We start from the raw sequence: 21,587 nt of genomic DNA, 5'->3' as shown, positions 1-21,587 counted from the left end.
TCCATTCCCTCCCCTCAGCACCATCTCCCTCTGTTAGCATCCTCCATTCCCTCCCCTCAGCACCATCTCCCTCTGTTAGCACCCTTCATTCCCTCCCCTCAGCACCATCTCCCTCTTTTAGCATCCTCCATTCCCTCCCCACCATCTACCTCGGTTAGCATCCTCCATTCCCTCCCCTCAGCACCATCTCCCTGGGTTAGCATCCTTCATTCCCTCCCCTCGGCACCATCTCCCTCTGTTAGAATCCTCCATTCCCTCCCATCAACACCATCTCCCTCTGTTAGCATCCTCCATTCCACTCCCTCAGTATCATCTCCCTCTGTTAGCATCCTCCATTCCACTCCCTCAGTATCATCTCCCTCTGTTAGCATCCTCCATTCCACTCCCTCAGTATCATCTACCTCTGTTAGCATCCTCCATTCCACTCCCTCAGTATCATCTCCCTCTGTTAGCATCCTCCATTCCCTCCCATCAGCACCATCTACCTCTGTTAGCATCCTCCATTCCCTCCCCTCAGTACCATCTACCTCGGTTAGCATCCTCCATTCCCTCCCCTCAGTACCATCTCCCTCTGTTAGCATCCTCCATTCCCTCCCCACACTTTCCCTCTGTTAGCATCCTCCATTCCCTCCCCTCAGCACCATCTCCCTCGGTTAGCATCCTCCATTCCCTCCCCTCAGTACCATCTCCCTCTGTTAGCATCCTCCATTCCCTCCCATCAGCACCATCTACCTCTGTTAGCATCCTCAAATTCCCTCCCCTCAGCATCATCTCCCTCTTTTAGCATCCTCCCTTCCCTCCCCACCATCTCCCTCTGTTAGCATCCTCCATTCCCTCCCCTCAGCATCATCTCCCTCTTTTAGCATCCTCCCTTCCCTCCCCACCATCTACCTCTGTTAGCATCCTCCATTCCCTCCCCTCAGCACCATCTCCCTGGGTTAGCATCCTCCATTCCTTCCCCTCGGCACCATCTCCCTCTGTTAGCATCCTCCATTCCACTCCCTCAGTATCATCTCCCTCTGTTAGCATCCTCCATTCCACTCCCTCAGTATCATCTACCTCTGTTAGCATCCTCCATTCCACTCCCTCAGTATCATCTCCCTCTGTTAGCATCCTCCATTCCCTCCCATCAGCACCATCTACCTCTGTTAGCATCCTCCATTCCCTCCCCTCAGTACCATCTACCTCGGTTAGCATCCTCCATTCCCTCCCCTCAGTACCATCTCCCTCTGTTAGCATCCTCCATTCCCTCCCCACACTTTCCCTCTGTTAGCATCCTCCATTCCCTCCCCTCAGCACCATCTCCCTCGGTTAGCATCCTCCATTCCCTCCCCTCAGTACCATCTCCCTCTGTTAGCATCCTCCATTCCCTCCCATCAGCACCATCTACCTCTGTTAGCATCCTCAAATTCCCTCCCCTCAGCATCATCTCCCTCTTTTAGCATCCTCCCTTCCCTCCCCACCATCTCCCTCTGTTAGCATCCTCCATTCCCTCCCCTCAGCATCATCTCCCTCTTTTAGCATCCTCCCTTCCCTCCCCACCATCTACCTCTGTTAGCATCCTCCATTCCCTCCCCTCAGCACCATCTCCCTGGGTTAGCATCCTCCATTCCCTCCCCTCGGCACCATCTCCCTCTGTTAGCATCCTCCATTCCCTCCCATCAGCACCATCTCCCTCTGTTAGCATCCTCCATTACCTCTCTTTAGCACCATCTTTACTGTTAAGTCTTCTTCTGCCTCTATCGACGTGGAAGACCCGCCCCGCTGGTGATTGGCAGTTTAGCTCCCTGACTCTCCATTGCCCCCTTTCAAAGCCTTCCTTCGCATTGGTGATCCCATATACATGCTGAGACGTAAATCCTGACAAGCTATGGAAGCCTCCTTATGGCGCCACCTGCATGCAGCAGCAAAGGATGCCTTACTACCCCTATGAGTTGCACTTCAGTGCTTCACAGAGGGTGAGGGGCTCGGGCAAACAATCATTGTACACTCTTCCTGGAGTTAAGTATATTTTCCAACTGAGTCATCTAACTAGACTCTGCAGCAATGACATCAGATTACACAAACATCTCAGGGGATGGGATACTTTCTATTCAAAACGTTATTACATTTTCTCAGAATCTTCAGAGAGAGTACCATCTCTGCAAGGCAGAAAACATAAGCTTTGCATAAAAAGCGGCTTTTGCTGCAGAAGGAACATTAAGTACAGGAAGGACTACTTGCAGTTTCTCACAGAATGAATTAAGTTTCCAGCTCGCACTGGAGGCAGTGGGCAAGCTGCAACATGAAGTCACAGGAACGGCGCCCAATGCTGCTAGAGTTTCAGCAGACCTGTTGCTCCAAGTCGAGCCAGAAGGCGTGGTCCTTGTAACTCCACTGGATGGCTTCCAGGGTTGACTGCCAAAATGTAAGAATGATGTTTCGCACGTCCACCAACCATGTACTTGTACTTGACACCTTTGCTGAATTTCAAAGGGGCGACAATGCTTGCCATGCTGACACGAGTGCCCAGATCAGCCCCAGCTCCTTGGCAAAGGACCAGAAGTCTTCAGCTTGCTCTGCTATCAGGGTTTTCCAAGTCCAGCCTTGGGCTAACTTACACCTGTCTCACCTGGTCAGTGGACACTCTTTCTTAAATTGCCCTCACTTCAGCCCGGGAAAAATATATTCTTAACTGATTCATCTGTCAATTTTCTGTGGTGTTGAGTGCATCTAATTGGTAATCCTTTCCTCAGTGTTGGTGCTGTGTCAGTCATGATCTTCTTTAAGTAGGGGGAACATGACAGACCAAAAATATACCTCTTTCCTCTCTGCAGCTGTTCATGTGTTGAACTGTACTTTAACTTTACCTCAAACTTTCCCCCTTCATGAGCAGATTTTGTGGCATTTCTTTTTAGCACAACCAAGCCACCACCACTGCCTCTGGAGCCCATAAAGGACAATAGGTTCCCTCCAAAAAGTGATGCTCAAGCCTACATCAAAATCCAACATGACATGGTTAGACCTCCAAGCCCTAAGGCTTAGGATGACACAAAGGCATCCAGGGGCAAGAAAGATGAGCTGCTATTTAATATTGGGGTACATCCTGTATACGGTTCCCTGGGATTACAGATTTACAAACCTACTCCTTTAATTCAAAACAAATACCAACCCACCATGGTGGCCCCCCAGAACCAGGGTCTATCTATTTCTGGAACACTGGTCCCATGGGACTCTTATGTGGAGATGGTTATGTGTCTATCAGCGGTGTCCTGATACAATTCAACCATTCGGTGAACGTAATGAATACTGGAAACGGGCCTTCGTTATACAAAGTTAGTTGTTTTGGATTCACATTTTCATTATATATCGTCAAGTAGGTGCATGGCAACGTGTTTTTTGGTGAAAAGGGTGCAGACGGCATAGTGTGTTAGCAAGGTTCAAGAAGTGGCTATTTGGATGTATGTCGTTACAACGCATACTTTTACTCCGCGTACCATTACAACGCGGTATTTACAACGCATACCGCTACAACGCATAGCGCTTTGGGGTGCTGGATAGTGGTAAGTATAATTTACTATTCTAACTCCAGTCCCCGTGGACCCTAGGGAAGGTGTTGGATAGTAAATTAAACTTACCTCTTATCCTAGAGCGCCCCCCAGCGCAATGCGTTGTAACGGTATGCGTTGTAATGCCTGCGTTGTAGTGGTAGTGCGGAGTAAAAAATGCGTTGTAACAGGTGAATACCGGCTATTTAGAAGATAAAACAACAACTCTTTTAATAGAATCTCTGGTCTGAATAACAATCTTTTGAATCCTGTTACAATCATAGGTATTTCCTATATATAATCTGAAATGTGGACCAAGGGATCCTTGTGTTGATGTTTCAACCCTAAAGTCATTTACAAGGTCGTCTTCAGGACAAGCCATCTTACTTTTGCGATCACCACCTATTCGACTTGATGTGTATTCCAGCTATACACTTATGAGTTTTGTTGCAAACTACTCATATTTTGCTTAACACCACCAATCCAACATGTACATGAATTGCTCCCACTATAATCCACCAAATTCTCTGGTAGCTGTATTCCCAACCACTTAATATTCACCATGGTGTAATTCCTTGTTGCGAAGGCCTGGAAATGCTTCCAGGCCCTGCTACTGCATCTCATGGTATGCGAGTGAATACAATGTGATCTTGGAGTTAAGCACAGACTGTTTTTTTAATAATCTTGTCAATGAAACGTAGGAGACGGGGTGGGAGTTGGTTTTCTTAAAGAGTGGGAGGATTTTCCCCATTTTAGGATCTTCTGGGAAAATGTTTTGAATGAGTGAGGTGTTGACAATGGACCGTAGGGGCAATAGAGCTTCTCCAGATAGGACTTTGATGAAGGTAAAATATCACCTTCATGGGAGCTGCCTTTGAGCCAGCCCAGGCGTCTATGTGAAACAGCTACCCACAAGGGAGCCACGTCAGAGTGCCTCGGCCACTGGATTAGCAGGGATACCTCATGTGTATACAGGATTACCTCTCAGTGTATTGCCATTAATGAGGGTGCGAACACTGGTACTAAAAAAACTGGGGTTTAGGTAATGATATATATTTATATATATATGATTGTATGTATATGTATGTGATAAATATTCTTTGTCATTGTTTATGTCTATGTTTAATATTTTTTTTAATTATTATTGTTTTTACAAAAAACAATGAAGAATTATTCCAAAAAGGACGATATAGTGGTATTTTTTTTGATGCATTATAAATTGGAAATGGGACAATGTGCCATTGATAGGGCAATCTGATGTACTCTATGGTTAACAGTTAGATATACATTCCTCTACATTACCATTGTCTATAATGTGGAGTAGAGTATGCCAGCAAGATCCGCAACAGATTGCGGAATAAAGGTTGGCCATTGTCTGATACTATGTGGAAGAGTAGGATTGACGGGGATGGAAACAATCTTCATGTTGTGCTTTGGATATTCTGTAGTTTTCCACAGATGAAGAGTTTCACTGCGTTGCACTGGTCTGTGGAGTGGATTATAGGAGGTAAAGACAGGGTTGAGGCAGAGCTTGTTTGTCTTGAAAAGCGTTCCTTTAGTTTTGGAAGCTTCATTGATGGGGTTGTTAAAGATAATGGCTGTGGTTGATGTGATGGGATAGCAGTGTGCTGTGAAGTGGGACATCAGTAGTATGAGGTATAATCAGAGGCTCTCGCTTACTCAAAGCGAAGCAGTGTTTGCGATGAAGTGGTGCTCTTGCCAAGCCATATTAAACTGCAATGTCCCGAGGGGGGGGGGGGGGGGGGGTGTGCACCCTGAGACATTGCAGAAGCCGGCTCTGGGTGGCGGAGGTCCCCATGGCCATCTAAGGCTCTAGGAGGGGGTGGGGGTGGGGGCAGCGGCGCAGGCCCACTCGATTTTTATTTGCCCCAGGAAGGTGGTGGTTCCTGGAGCTCCGGGTGGGGGCAGGCAGGGGGAGTGGTCACCATGGCCCCCTGCTTTTTTTTTTTTTTTTTGGAAAACCTTTATTGTTCCAAAAAGGCAAACAAATACGGGCCTACAACCATCCGGCCGGCCTCGAAAACATTGTGAGCACAGTAGCAGGTAGACGGATCCCAGCAGTATCACAGTACAGGTTAGCAAACAGTCCAAGTTACACTGAACGTAGGAGAACTGCCGGGAAACAGGAGGTATGAAGGTTAATTTTAATAAGTTTAATAATATACTATAAAGAATAGAGACTAAGAGGATCAGGGACCACACAACCACCCAGGAGCGGGAGCGGGCAACACCATCAGCAGTAAATAATCAGGCAAAAACATAGTCGAAATAGCGGCACAAATCAATACAGAAGGACAGAGAACCACTTATCCATATCACATGCCGATCGTCACCCCCCTCCACCTAACCACCCCACCGATCCAAGGAAAAAGGGAGAGATTAGTAAGATCAAAAGAGAAGAAAGACAAGGCCCATAGAACCAAAGATAAACAAAAGTCCCCCCCCCATCCCCCCACCCTACACGCATGCAGAGGCTACGGCCTACCCCCCCTTGCAGTGTGCCTGTCGCCCAAAAAGGAGTACCCGAAATACAGCTAGATAGAAAGGAGGAAAGGAAAAGGAAATCACGAATGAACCAAGAGGAGGGCCAGTTCTATATGCTCCCGGTCACCCCGGTCACACATACATTCTCCACCCCAAGTATCAACAGTACGATAGCAAATAACAAACATTATTACAAATGGGGAGAGTCATCTCTTATTGTGCAACCAAATCAGATATAAAACAGTCCCAACCTAATCTCCGCCAGCCAGTGAATCATTACTACGGAAGAAACCGCCTAGCCCTGGCCCGATCTTGGATGTCCCCCCAAACACACCCTCCGTGGAAAGCCAGCCCCCTCTGAGACAAAGAAACAAAATGGTCGACAAGAGGGAGGGGGAGACTCGTGAACATAAAATGGACGTCGCCAGCCACCAAGAAGTCCGTTGTCCTCAATGAAAAGCGCCTCCGAGATATCCTGATGGCACAAGTTCCACAGTGGGGAGAGCGAAGGCCACAAAGAAAGAGCAAACGAGGGGGCTAGAGGCCGCGTAGCCGGCACCCGAGTCAATAGTGATGGTAAAGGAAACAAAGACTCAGTCCCCGAATGAGAGGGAAACAAAGTAGCACAAGTAGAGCTGACGGACGGCCGTCCGCAGGTGCCAGTACAGTCAACAACAGTCCCATCATCGCTGTGAGCATGTGGAAACACTGTATCCCATTCAAGCACCGGTAAAGGCAAGTCCAAGCGTTGTCGGGAACAGACCCTCCGCTCCCGCCCCAGATCGAACACAGTTCCATCAAGCTTCTCACCCAGTATGCGGGAGCCATTTTCCAGCGCTGATCTTAGTTCACCAAGGGCAGCCAAAATGGCCCCATAGGACAGAGCAGGCTGCGGTCCCCCTGTCTCAAAATCACGAGAGGGTTCATGCAATCCGGCCCCCAGCTTAGACAGGGCACCGCAGTTCCAGGGCGAGGGTGAGCAATCTTCCCCATGCTGCGAGTCATCAGGCACAGCCATCCTGCCAATAATCCAATGTGAAAGCTGGGGGGGGAGCGGCACAAATGAGTTGCAATCCAAGCCTTCGATGCCACCAGGGCTAACTGCAGTCAAGCGTTCCTTGCAGAGAGCCGCCTCGACTCAGTTGGACAGTCGGGGCAGAGGAGCAGTCCGCCGATATCGGGCAAGAACAGCAATGGGGTCCAAGCAACACACCTTCAGCGCCAAACAAAGGAGCCTCGCGCACAGTATGTCCCCGCCTCGTACTCGCGCTACAATCTCGATGCGCGATAAACCACGGCAGGCTGTGCAATCCGGTCCGTGTCTCGGTCAGGGGGCAACGCTTCCCAGTCTCCGGCACCACGCGGGCAGCCCGGCCGCCACTGATCCAGCGAAGTCCGGCGGCGCGCGGCGGTTCAAGCAGGGGTCCAGGGCTGCGAGACGGTTTTTTAAATATCTCCGGTCACCGGTCAGGCGGAGATCTCGGAGGAACACGGGCAAAGTCAGCTCAACATCCTGAACGTCCCGCCGCTAGAATGCATCAGGATAATTAGCAGGATGTCGGTGCGGGGCTCAAGGGCCGGTGGAGCCGAGAGCCTACACGTCTGCTCCGGTCGCCATCTTGGCTCCTCCCCCCGCCCCCTGCTTTTTAAAATAACTTAAAGCGCTGGGGAGGTGGCAGCCGCCGGGGCTGTGGGGGTCTTTGCGGCTCTCACATTCTATTAAGAAAACCCCCGGGGAGGTGGCAGTCCCCGAAGCTGGGGGGTCTGAGATCGCCCCTTAGTAAAACTTAAGAAACCCCAGAGAGGTGCAGTATCCGGGGCATAATAAGCCCCAGGAACAGGGGCTCATGCACCCCCTTTATAGCTTACAATGGCCCCAGGACCTGGTCCACCTGAGCGCCCATTGATAACGAAGCGCGACAGCCTACGCTTCATTTATTTCCAGTGGCATTCGCGCACCCTGTGCGACTCCTGACAACAATTCTTTAAAAAAATACTTTTTGGCCCTGCGTGGTCCCTTTGAGACCTTCCCAAACGGCCTAGGGGGGTCAGGGTGTTTCTGCCCTACCCCCTTTTCTTTTTGTAATGGTTTTTCCAGTGAATCTGTTCAACCAGACATGGGTCCCGGGCTTACTGTGCCACTGGATCCAAGCAGGCCTGACTGATGAGGGGTGATGCCCTGAAACCGGTCCCAGGATGCTTTTTTACGGTCCAGGGAGGACCTGGTTTGGCAGTTTATGTCTGGACTGTTCCCATGAGGCACGGGGTCAAGACTGATTTGCATATGGCTGGGTCTAAACTGTGGTGGCAGGGTGAGCAAAAGGACAATGTATTTAACCTAGATCTATTGACTAGGGGTGAATGTTTGATTTTCTCTGCATTCCGTCCATCATTTGTGTGTCTTTAACCAATCCGATCACAGCACGAGATCTCGGGTGGGGTCACAGATCCTCCGCCTTCCCAGTTGTATAGCTTAAAAAACTTAACATTTCTCAAAAACTACGGAACTAGTTTATACACAATAGACGAAACACGATGTCGCATTACCTCATGCGGTTTGTTGGATAGTACGCTCGTGAAGTAGGAATGAGCATCTGTTTTCTATGTCCATAGAAACATTATCGCAATGACGTTGTATTTAAAGGCAAAAACGTATTGAGATTCTCATGAGACCAAGACTCAAGAGAATCGAAAAGCGTTTCCTGTTATCGTCTGTTTGAAAATTAAACTGCTAATTGTAACGCAACGCCGGAGTGGCTTGAAGAACCGGGTTTTAGAACCCAGCGGCGCCAGGGGAAACGCCCGATGTCTTCGAGTTCACCTGTCTTGGCATACAGAGACACGGGATACTTCTTGGTGGCGTCAAAGATCAAATTTATTGGCTGCAACCAGGAACAGAAGTCTACGAAGCACGACACGGGTGGTTCGCTAGAGACTGCACAATTTTCGTATTGCGAGACATTGTCTTTTATGCTAAAAATCACATTCCTGACTAGCACTAATTATTTACAAACTATCCAATCACAGATGACATTGCAAAAGGTAGCACATAACGACAAGCCCACTTTTCAGTTGTCCACCCCACCATCAATTACACGGGAAAGCCCAACATTCTTGCTCGGACAGGCCGGACGAACCCATAATAAAAGACCACAAACCCAAACCATAAACAGGCCATAAAAGAAGGAACAGAAACAGATGAGAAGCAAGATAGAAGGGTGTGTGCGTGTACCATAAACTCAGCAATGTCCTGCTCTTCGATCTCTATCTTGATCAGCTGCCGGACAAGGAACTGGCTCAGCAAGTTAGCTTCGGGCAACGGAGTCAGCTCGCTCAGGTCACACAGAAGTCAGCTAAAGGTGTACGTGTCCCAAAGACTCGTTCGGCCGTAGTCATCGGCCTATGTGAGGGCAACCACAAAATGGCTGCCGTACACAAAATCGAACCCGTAGGTTCAGAACGAAATCCCTAATTTCATAGTGAATCCATCACTCGAACATGACGAAAACACTTGTACATACTGCACTCATCATTTGCGGTTCGCTGATACCAAAATCGTCACAATACGATGACCTTTATGTAAGGGGTTCAGAATCACAGAACCTCAGACCTTCCTTTTGCCCTTACATAGGCAATAACCTAAACTCACATCAGTCTGAATCCAGGTCTATATTCATCAGATCATCAAGATGTTGCTGTAGTATCATCCTATTACTTAGTAGCTCTCTATGAGCAGGTCTCCTCGCACACGAAGTAGCACAAAGGCCACACATAGCAGGAGCACACTGTACACAAAGACAGAACAGGAAAAGGATTGCTAAAACCATCCCAATGATCATCAGAATCTTCCGTCCCCAGGTGGATAACAATCCCCAAAACCATCCCATTAACGATCAATCAATCTCCTTCGTCCACGTGTATAGACTCGGAGATCTTATGTAGCTTGGAAATGGCTTGGTACACTGTCGGAGCATTGTCTGGATTGAAAACGCAGCAGCTCGATTGAATCAATTTGCATACCCCTCCTCTATCTGCAAGTATGACATCTAACGCAACTCTGTTCTGGAGAGTCATAAGGCGATCCGACTGGAGTTCAGCAGTCAAGTTACTGAGGGCACCGGCAGTCTCAACTACGGTGGACTCAACCACTCTCGTCAATTGCCATATGTTCCTGCTGTTAACCATTGGTCCCCAAAACGGCAGAAAACCCTTCAGAAAATCTCCCAATTCTTGTCCAGCGGTATCTTCCTTACTGAAGACACCTCTAACTACTCTCGTCTTATGGCTATCTGCCGCAGCTGTATACGTGGGAGGCAACAGGAACGAGACATAACATGTGACCGAGAAATCAGGAGGCAACCATGTATATGCTCCATCGTAACAGACAAAATAGGTACCTTTGGCTGCTAAAAACGATGGGGAAGACTGGGACGCAAAAACATATGTCTCAGTACAAAACCTCTTCCCTAACTGAGCTCTCGGATTCTTGCCATTACCTTGCAGACAAAAATGACCACGATGGGGTACGATCCAAATCGGGGACGATCTTTTCGCTCGCTGGTCTCCACTCAGACTAACACCATATCCAGTCACGTTCCATCCAATATACGCTAGTGTCTCATCTCTCGGGATAGTCTTATAGGAATCAATTCCTCTAATCATGTCTACTATACCCTTGACTAGAGCACTATTCTTTGGATTGTCTTTCACAGAACGCAGGGGGTAAACTTCACAAGCATAGATGAACATCGTTCTGTATGCCCACACAGAACCATTATAGCTGAAAGGCAGAACCGGGTAAGGAATACCTTTATCGGTAGTATGGGGCATAAGGCCACACACCCAACAGTTAGTCGTGTTCACTACTAGCTGGTGTTGGTGCAAAAGTTGAAGAAAGGAGTTATTAATAAATTCTAGTCTTCTAATGGACTCATGTTCAGGCAAAGGATGAAAAGAATGCGAAGAAACAGTAGAAGATATGGGTTGTGTAGTGGGTGCAAACGTCACCTGAAAAGAGAAAGTTACATATTCCACCAAAAACATCATTATGCCAAGTAGCATTAGAAGGCATATTATTAAGAAACATTTTCTACTCATAATTTTGCAAATTTTTCTCTTAAAGTTCATTTCATCAACCGGTCTCTCCATCTCGAAAAACTCCATCCTCTAACCGTGCTGTTCGCGGCATTTGGTTCAATTCGCTCAGTGTACCTCTGAATGTTCCAAGGAACGCCCTAAAACAAACCAGAACCGTCGACCTTGTGTCTACACGGCAGTACGCTCTGAGTCTTTATACCGCGACCCTACAGCTGAACCCGGATGGCGGTTCGAAAAACAAAAATCGGTCAAAACAGTTTCTCAGATGGGAGAGCTTAGTTTAAAAAAATAGCAAAGGAAAGACTTTATTGCTTTATTAGTCCAACGACTCTCGGTCGTAAATTATAGCGGCCTTTACCAGGCAATGTCTGTTCACAAAACAAAAGTTCAGGTTCGGAAGTGTCCAAGCGAACTGATGGAGGCACAGCTTCTTGTAGAATATCGTCGTTCTCACGCTCAGAACTTGTCCCAATTAAACATGCATCACTGAATGGCACAAAACGAGGCACGGTCTCACTTTCTGAATCGGCAATACCCTCCTGGACCCACCGGTCGTACGGCAGAGGCATAGGGGCCCTCTTACAATGTACGCCGTGGATCCAGTTCTTTTTCCCGTGCACTCGCACCGCAGATCGCGTCGATAATAACACCAAGCAAGGTCCGGTCCAGCGGGGCTTATCGTTCTTTGTCCGCTGAAAATTCTTGACCAGGACCCATGAACCTGGATCGATGGCTTGTCCCGGATCTTCAGATGCTTGGGGCAGTGTTTCGTGAACCTGTTGGTGTAAGACACGCAATTTAGCCGTCAAATCATACAGATGGTCAAGCAATACAGAATGTTCGATTTCGCTGAATTTAGTCGGCCTCTGCACTCCCCATATATTTGCCGGGCGACCAAACATGGGCCAGAGAAATCAGGAAGCAACCATGTATATGCTCCATCGTAACAGACAAAATAGGTACCCTTGGCTGCTAAAAACGATGGGGAAGACTGGGACGCAAAAACATATGTCTCAGTACAAAAACTCTTCCCTGACTGAGCTCTCGGATTCTTGCCATTACCTTGCAGACAAAAATGACCACGATGGGGTACGATCCAAATCGGGGACGATCTTTTCGCTCGCTGGTCTCCACTCAGACTAACACCATATCTAGTCACGTTCCATCCAATATACGCTAGTGTTTCATCTCTCGGGATAGTCTCATAGGAATCAATTCCCTAATCATGTCTACTATACCCTTGACTAGAGCACTATTCTTTGGATTGTCTTTCACAGAACGCAGGGGGTAAACTTCACAAGCATAGATGAACATCGTTCTGTATGCCCACACAGAACCATTATAGCTGAAAGGCAGAACCGGGTAAGGAATACCTTTATCGGTAGTATGGGGCATAAGGCCACACACCCAACAGTTAGTCGTGTTCACTACTAGCTGGTGTTGGTGCAAAAGTTGAAGAAAGGAGTTATTAATAAATTCTAGTCTTCTAATGGACTCATGTTCAGGCAAAGGATGAAAAGAATGCGAAGAAACAGTAGAAGAAGATATGGGTTGTGTAGTGGGTGCAAACGTCACCTGAAAAGAGAAAGTTACATATTCCACCAAAAACATCATTATGCCAAGTAGCATTAGAAGGCATATTATTAAGAAACATTTTCTACTCATAATTTTGCACATTTTTCTCTTAAAGTTCATTTCATCAACCGGTCTCTCCATCTCGAAAAACTCCATCCTCTAACCGTGCTGTTCGCGGCAGTTGGTTCGATTCGCTCAGTGTACCTCTGAATGTTCCAAGGAACGCCCTAAAACAAACCAGAACCGTCGACCTTGTGTCTACACGGCAGTACGCTCTGAGTCTTTATACCGCGACCCTACAGCTGAACCCGGATGGCGGTTCGAAAAACAAAAATCGGTCAAAACAGTTTCTCAGATGGGAGAGCTTAGTTTAAAAAAATAGCAAAGGAAAGACTTTATTGCTTTATTAGTCCAACGACTCTCGGTCGTAAATTATAGCGGCCTTTACCAGGCAATGTCTGTTCACAAAACAAAAGTTCAGGTTCGGAAGTGTCCAAGCGAACTGATGGAGGCACAGCTTCTTGTAGAATATCGTCGTTCTCACGCTCAGAACTTGTCCCAATTAAACATGCATCACTGAATGGCACAAAACGAGGCACGGTCTCACTTTCTGAATCGGCAATACCCTCCTGGACCCACCGGTCGTACGGCAGAGGCATAGGGGCCCTCTTACAATGTACGCCGTGGATCCAGTTCTTTTTCCTGTGCACTCGCACCGCAGATCGCGTCGATAATAACACCAAGCAAGGTCCGGTCCAGCTGGGCTTATCGTTCTTTGTCCGGTGAAAATCCTTGACCAGGACCCATGAACCTGGATCGATGGCTTGTCCCGGATCTTCAGATGCTTGGGGCAGTGTTTCGTGAACCTGTTGGTGTAAGACACGCAATTTAGCCGTCAAATCATACAGATGGTCAAGCAATACAGAATGTTCGATTTCGCTGAATTTAGTCGGCCTCTGCACTCCCCATATATTTGCCGGGCGACCAAAAACTATCTCATAAGGACTAAGGGCTAGATGTAGGTAATTCTATTTTACCACTTCTAAAATACCGAATTTTACCGATTCGGTATTTAAGAAGTGGTAAAATAGAAGGGGCACATGTAGGTATTTCAGAATCGGTAAATACCGAATCTGTAAGATTCGGTATTTACAGATTCGGTAAATACAGAATCGGTATCCCCCATTGATTCCTATGGGCCTTGAAGCCCATAGGAATCAATGGTGAATACCGAATCAGTATTTACCGATTCGGTAAATTTCGATTTTTGCAAGGGTGCAGGGGGTGTCACTTTGACACCCTCTGGCACCCCAATTCCGGACTTGTGTGCCATGTGGCACACAGACATGCCCTAAGGGCATGTCTGTGTGTCACATTGCACAGGTGTGCATGCACACCTGGATTCAGTATTTTACCACCCAATTGGATTGGGTGGCAAAATACCGAATCTGAAAGGCCTGCGGCACTCAGAGATGTGCTACCTACATGTGCTTTTACAGAGTCTGTATTTACCGATTCGGTAATTTTACAGAATCTGTAAATACAGATTCGGTAAAATACCGATTCTGTAAAGCATGCTCCTACATTAGAAAACCCTAATACCGGTCGAAAACGGCTGAAATCGTCCGTTTCCGACCGGTATTAGGGCTCCTACATCGGGCCCATAGTCCTACTCGAAAATGTACGGTCATTCTAGTTGACAAAAGTGCTAATGGCAAAGCATCGTGCCATTGGAGACCAGAGCTCGCCTGAATCTTGGCCAATTTTAGCTTCAAGGTGCCATTATAGCACTCAACTAAACCAGCTGATTGGGGATGATTTGCAGCGTGAAATTTCTGTCGAATACCTAAACCATCACATACTCTCTTCATCACTTGACCCACAAATTCACTCCCATTGTCACTCCAGACCCTTCTCGGCAAACCATACCTAGGGAAAAATTCCTTAATCAGGGCTTTAGCTGTGGACAGAGCAGTATTATCTTTCAGGGGATATGCTTCTACCCATCTCGAAAAGGCACAAACAACCACGAGGACGTATTTCAGGTTGTTACACCTCTCCATATGAATGAAGTCTAATTGCAAAACCTCGAACGGATACGTCGGAGGTGCAAAAGGACCAGCTGGAGTTGGAGTTCCCTTACCAGGATTATACATCAGACAAACCATACAATTCTTGACCAAATTCTCTGCACACTTAGGAATTCCAGCATTCTGCCATACTGGAGCCAACAACTTACAAATCCCTTTCGCACTAATGTGAGCCATTCCATGAGCCATCGTAACCACTGCAAGCACGTACGCATCAGGTAACAACCATCGTTGATGCTCTGACAACTCAATCCAACAACCAGTCGAATCCAATTTACCCGTACTCTCGATCCATACACTCAATTCTTTTTCTGTAGCCTCAGCTTGAATTGACTTCACGCTCTCTATCGTATCTTCACACATTCCTCTATACGGAACCCATCTCGCCGGACTCGCGACATACATTCGACTCATCATATCTTTCGCCACATCTCTCGCAACTTCATCTGCAAACGCATTACCACGACCAACGTCATCAGTAACCTTCTTGTGTGCACTGCATTTCACGATCGCAACTTGCAACAGTAACGTAAGCGACTCAAGAAGTTCATTCACCAACTGACCATGCTGAATCTTAGTCCCATGAGACGTGAGGAACCCACGTTCCTTCCACAAGCGACCAAAACTATGAGCCACACCAAACGCATACTGGCTGCCAGTATATATAGTCACTCGTTTCCCTTTCGACAACACACGCGCTCTTGTTAATGCAATCAACTCTGCTGCTTGAGCTGAATTTTGTGGGATACGTGCAGCTTCAACAATCGCATGCAAAGTCGTAACAGCATATGCCGCAGTCGCATCACCATTCTGAAGCTTGAAGCATGAACCATCAACTCATAAGGTACCATCACACTTTGGAAGAGGAGTGTCGCTAAGGTCTATTCTCCCTTTCTTTTCCTCCTCTGTCCTAAGAAAGCAACCATGCTGTTCAGAAACATCTGTCTCTACAGAAATCGGCAACAACATAGCTGGATTCAACATGTTGCATCTCTTTATATGCACATGACTCGCTAAAAGTGTCAACTCATAACCTGACAACCGAGCACTAGTTAAGTGCTGTGTCTTGGTCCTATTCAACAAGGTATCCACTGCATGTGGAACCATCACAATTAACGTATTATCCATCACCAAACCAGCAGACTGTCGGATAGAAACAGCTGCTGCCGCTGTAGCTGTCAAACAACTCGGCAAAGCTCTAGCTACCGGATCCAAAGTCGACGAGAAATACGCACATGGACGTTGTTTATCGCCAAACTGCTGTGTCAGGACTGACAATGCACATTCCTCTCTCTCGTGAACATAGAGTGTAAAAGGCTTGCTGTAGTCGGAAGTACCCAACACAGGGGCCGAACACAACGCATCACGCAATTTAGAAAAACTCTTCTGACATTCATCAGTCCAAGGAATAGGATTCGGAGTATCCTTAACAGTAAGAGCTAACAAAGACTTCGCAAGGAGCGAAAAATTTGGAATCCATTGCCTACAGTATGAGGTAATACCCAAGAAAGCACTCACATCTCTCTTTATGGTTGGCACACTCATTCTTGCAATCACTTGAATACGTTCTGGGGTCAATCTTCTTCCCTCCTTCAATAAGAGATGACCTAAGTAGGTCACTTCTTGTCGACAATACTGCAACTTCAAAAGAGAAACTTTATGATGGAAGTCAGACAAATGACGCAACAACAACAAAGTAGCTTCTTTACAAATCCCCTCATTATCAGCAGGAACTAACAAACTGTCAACATACTGAATAAGAGCAGCACCATCAGGTAAGACAATCGTATCAAGCTGTGTTTCCAAAGCCTGACTATAAATCGATGGACTCTCACAATAGCCTAGAGGAGCGCGTTTGAACCGGAAACTTCGGCCTCCTAAAGAGAAGCCAAAAATTTCTCTACTCTCCTCGGCAATCGGGATGCTGAAAAAAGCATTCTTCAAATCAATTACCGAAATCCAGGTAGCAGAAGCAGGAATCATAGTTAACAAAGCAGTAATATCTGAGACAACAGGAAATTTCGGAACTACAATCTTATTCACTTCGCGGAGATCGATCACAAACCTATATACAGGCGGTTGTGAAGAAAGGGTACGCTTCAGAACAGGCAAAACCAGACTATTGCACACATTACCTCTCGTTTCTTCAATCACACCCTTATCGATCAGATCATAGATGATCGCTAGAAGCGCTCTTTCACCATCACTAGAAATCCGATATTGAGGAATACGTGGCAATCTTACATTCGCTTTCAACGTCACAACATATGGAGGAATCTCCAAAAGACCCACATCATTAGGACCAGTAGCCCAAAGAGTATCAGGGAGAGAACACAATTCCAATGTAAGTCGATCTTTAGACAAATACATCGGAGAGATCACTCTCTTACCCAATGTAAGCTGTACTCCCGAAGGAGAATATAGCGTCGCATACAATCTTTTCAACAAATCTAGTCCCAACAAGTTCTCACCACAACCTGTTGTTAGAATGAGGGGTGATTCAAATTCACAAGGTCCAACAGAAAGAGACAAAGGACTAGAAACCGGCTTACAAACTGGGGCACCAGAAAAACCTACTGAGACATTCGTCAAGCCAGACAAAGGTGCGCCAGGGAGTTTAGAGTGCATGATAGAACTCTTCGCAGCAGCAGTATCCAACAGAAAAGGCTCTGACACACCTGATGTAATCACTTCAACATAAGGTCCACTCTGATCTACTGGAACTGACACAACTCCCTCTCTTTGTCTATGGCTGTCCTAGGAATCATTACCGTCAACATTCTCACCTTCGACATAGTAGTCGTCAGCATAGTACTGAGTCGTCCTACCAGATGAACCATTCTGTTGATCAAAACAATTCATAGAATTCTGTGGAGGAAAGGAACGCGTGTTCTGGGGGAACGCACCACGTCCCCTACCTCTCGGAGCTTGCTGAACACCTCGACCTCTCACACCAGAAGCACCATTTGTGCGCTGTAACAAAACCGGACAACTATTCTTAAAGTGACCTTCTTCTTTACAATACGCACACTGATTAGGGCCTATAGGAAAACGCGGTTGAGAAGACTCGAACCTTTGCGAGTTTCTCGCAAACTGCTGAGGTTGCTGATAATCGCGCTGATTATTAAGAGGCGGATACGCTTGCTGCAAAAGAACCTTCGTCTTCAGATCTTTAGTCTTTCGATCAGCTTTCTCTTTCTCATCCATATCTCTATTCTCGTAATACTGTGCAGTAGCCAATATCTGCGCCGACGAAGAAACAGTCCATGAACTCTCTGAATCCTTCAACTTAGTACACAACTCGGGAAGCAAATTATGCACAAACTTATCTACGAACAATCGCTGGCCACCTTCTGTACTCATATCTTGACCACTATGGTCGATAAACGTCTCTAGTCATCGGCTTATGTGAGGGCAACCACAAAATGGCTGCCGTACACAAAATGGAACCCGTAGGTTCAGAACGAAATCCCTAATTTCATAGTGAATCCATCACTCGAACATGACGAAAACACTCGTACATACCGCACTCATCATTTGCGGTTCGCTGATACCAAAATCGTCACAATACGACAACCTTTATGTAACGGGTTCAGAATCACAGAACTTCAGGCTGACTCTTCTTTCTGGGACGTTGGGGGAAGTTGGTCCTTGTGCATGTAGATGTATATATCAGAGTGGCAGCAGTTATAGTTAGGGTTACAAGAGATAGGACTTTAACCTTAAAAACTTTGCACCCATTAAAAGAATGTCCCTGAAACTTTCCATACCCATTCCCCCGTTATATTGAGGATGAAAAGTTTTGTGGCGGTTGGTCAATGGGGTGTAAAGAATAAACGGGTGCCCCAAAAATAGGTTGCATTTTACATAAGACTCTTTGCGTTGGATGTAGAAGCAAAACAGCTGAACATATTGTAATGAAATTTCACATAACTGACATTAGACTATGTAGATGATCTTTCTGCTTTTGCATGTGATGTTATGAGGTGAAAATGAGGTGAATATGTAATTATAAGGGCCAAACACTTAGTGATAGCTGTGTAGCACATTACTACTAAAATTAGCAAGGTAGCCCAAAAAATAACTAGATTAGAAATGTAATGTTTAAGATTTATCACAGGAACCACTGAAAGATGCATTTATGGTCACATGCTAAAGGAAATCAATAAATAGAGTAAATCTTAATTTAAATAAACTTTCTTTGTATGCTCTCTGAATCACGGAATAAAACTGCCCTACAAGCTAAACAGAAAAACATCTTCCTTATGCAGTCCTGTGCAACAAAATGGAAAGGGGACCTAGCAGTGAGCTCACAAACTACTAAATGGACATAATTGGTCACTAGGAAAAAAATAGTAATCTCAATGTTTATAACAACAATGCTGGTCCTTCATTCACTCTGGGCTTCATATGTAGCACAATCCTACTAAAAGTAGCAAAGAAGCCCAAAAAATAAACTAGACCCCATATGTAAAGTTTCATAATTCACTACATGGACATCTAAAAGATACATTTATGGTCACATGATTAGGTAAACCAATAAACATATGCAATACAAAAAAAACAAAGAAATCACATGAAATTTGATTGCTGCTCTGTACTTACAGTTAGGACTCCCAAGATAGGATTTCGTCAGATTTTTGATTCCTAAGAACTTTCCACCCATTTGACAAATCACCATAAGACTTTCCAGCCCTTTAGCATTTTCCCATTTATTGATGATGTACATTTTTAGAGGGAATCATTAAGGGGTGCAAAGATAAAAGGGGGCCCCCAAAACACGTTCTTTCATCCAATGCATTTTTCCATAGACTATTGCATTTGACCTAGCACCAAAAACTGCTCAACAAATTTCCATGAAATTTGGGTGGATCATACATTATGGTGCAGAGAGGATTCTTTTCGGGTACTGCAGGTAATTAGGGTAAGTATTTATTAAGTTATTTAAACTTACTGCATATATGCCAATAAAGCCGATTCAGGTGGGAGACTCCAAAAACTGGCTTTATTTTGGCGGTCTCCTGTCTGAAAATGACTCTGCTCCAATAAAAGTAAATGGCGGGAAATACATTCTTCCAATTATTTAGTTTTAAAATCTTCCACTTTCCCTTCTAAAATGTTGGCATCTTTGTTAGTATTATCTGTGACTGTGATAGTTTCACGGAATTTAAAGACATTTTGTGAAACGATCGTGTACATGGAGATGACAAGTCATTTTCTGATTGTCTAATGACTGCCTGTTATATCCTGCTCTTCCTCTCTCTTTGCTCTTTCTTAGTGTTAGTGTCTGCTTGTCTATGTGATGTCTCTGTGATGTCATCCAGGATTCTACCTGTTGCTGTTCAAGGGATTTATCAGTTACCTGGAGACTGAGCAGGAAGTTATCTGCTCCCGGTGGGGTTTCTTACCATATTACATTCCTACTTGAATGTTGTACCTTCTATCTAATCTCAAGAATAAATATACTACATGAACATTACAACAAGGACCCATCATCTTTATTTTACTGAATTCAACACTGGCGACGAGGTAAAAAAGGACCCATTTAAAAGAAAAAGGACTTCATTGAATTTAAAAAGGACATCATTGCAACCAAAGACAAGAAGAGAAACGTTTAAAGTTACTTTCCTGCTTCTGGGTACCCCACTGGTGTCTGAATCCAACCGACAGCCTCAACCCAGAGCATTGGAATAACCTTTGCTGAAGTAATACTACTACTATATCATCTGGCACTAGAGCAAACTTAAAGGACTCCCTGTTTTCATCTAGTGAGTCAGCGTTTTACGTGAGTAACGTTACTGCTGCTATCTGTCCTAGGTGTGCCTGTGCTACTTCTGCAACCTCCTGTTTAAATGAAAGTGTGCCTGTGCTGTTTCTGGAATCTGCTGTTTAAAAGACTGTAAGCTCACTTTGTGACTTCAGTTTACTGCCTGCGCAACTTGTGCCAACCTGCTGTTTAAAGGTCTCCTGTTTACAAAAGCGCTACTTACTGGGACCGTTACAACCTGCAATTAAAATTAAAGTCTGCCTGCATCAATCTGTGTTAACTCCATGTTTCGGTACCTTGGAGGATGTGCACTGGCAGTTTGAGTGAAGAGACCGCTATTCTACTTTATTATTTGGCTTAACGTGTGGCCTACGCTGAGACCTAATGCCTATTTCTTGCCAACCACGTCCTGCGCATACTCTGCAGCAGTACTGCGTGTACTTCTCGTGTGTACTTTTGTCAACTTCTCTGTCATGCAGCACTACAGCGTTTTCTTCTTTAACTTCCAATCTTCGATATTTGTGCACTGTTGTCTGGAATTCACATGCCAGCGCTTGGCTCTACACCATTTAGGAGTCTGTCTACATGCCTGACTTCGAGAATTGGAACTTGATCTGCACACCATTAATTTCTGACATTACACTACGTTTGGATCTGTAACCCGGGTGAGAGATCGCTCATCGGTGTTTGCTGTTTCATGATTCATTTATTTATTTATTTCCCTTGGAAAAAAAATTGTGTTCTCCAACAAGGTACTGTTTGATTTTCTTTACATTTTCCCATGGACATTTCTACAGAGCTGTTTGTGTCTCCCTTCATTCAAATGACAACGGTGACTACTTTTATTATTTTGATTTGTTATGTTTAAGATGTTGTGAACAATTTTGCGTATTTCCTAATTTATGCAATGTGTAGTTAGCGCTGTAATTTACCCTTGAGTGCATTTCTTCTAAGTACTGTGGTGTGCTAAATATCTATTTATATGCTCAATGCTTAGAACTCTGTTTCTAGGTTATGTATGTATGC

The 21,587-nt window shown here is 45.6% G+C and overlaps 1 protein-coding gene across 2 annotated transcripts in view; it reads right to left on the bottom strand.

The window, feature by feature from the left end:
* LOC147698962 (prolactin receptor-like) overlaps positions 1-21,587 on the bottom strand; it is a 405,779-nt gene that overhangs the window by 25,038 nt on the left and 359,154 nt on the right. The window lies entirely within an intron of this gene.

This window comes from Lissotriton vulgaris, chromosome 8 (genome assembly GCF_964263255.1).
Source record: "Lissotriton vulgaris chromosome 8, aLisVul1.2, whole genome shotgun sequence".
NCBI classification, from domain to species: domain Eukaryota; kingdom Metazoa; phylum Chordata; class Amphibia; order Caudata; family Salamandridae; genus Lissotriton; species Lissotriton vulgaris.
This window is presented reverse-complemented; position numbering and strand designations above follow the sequence as displayed.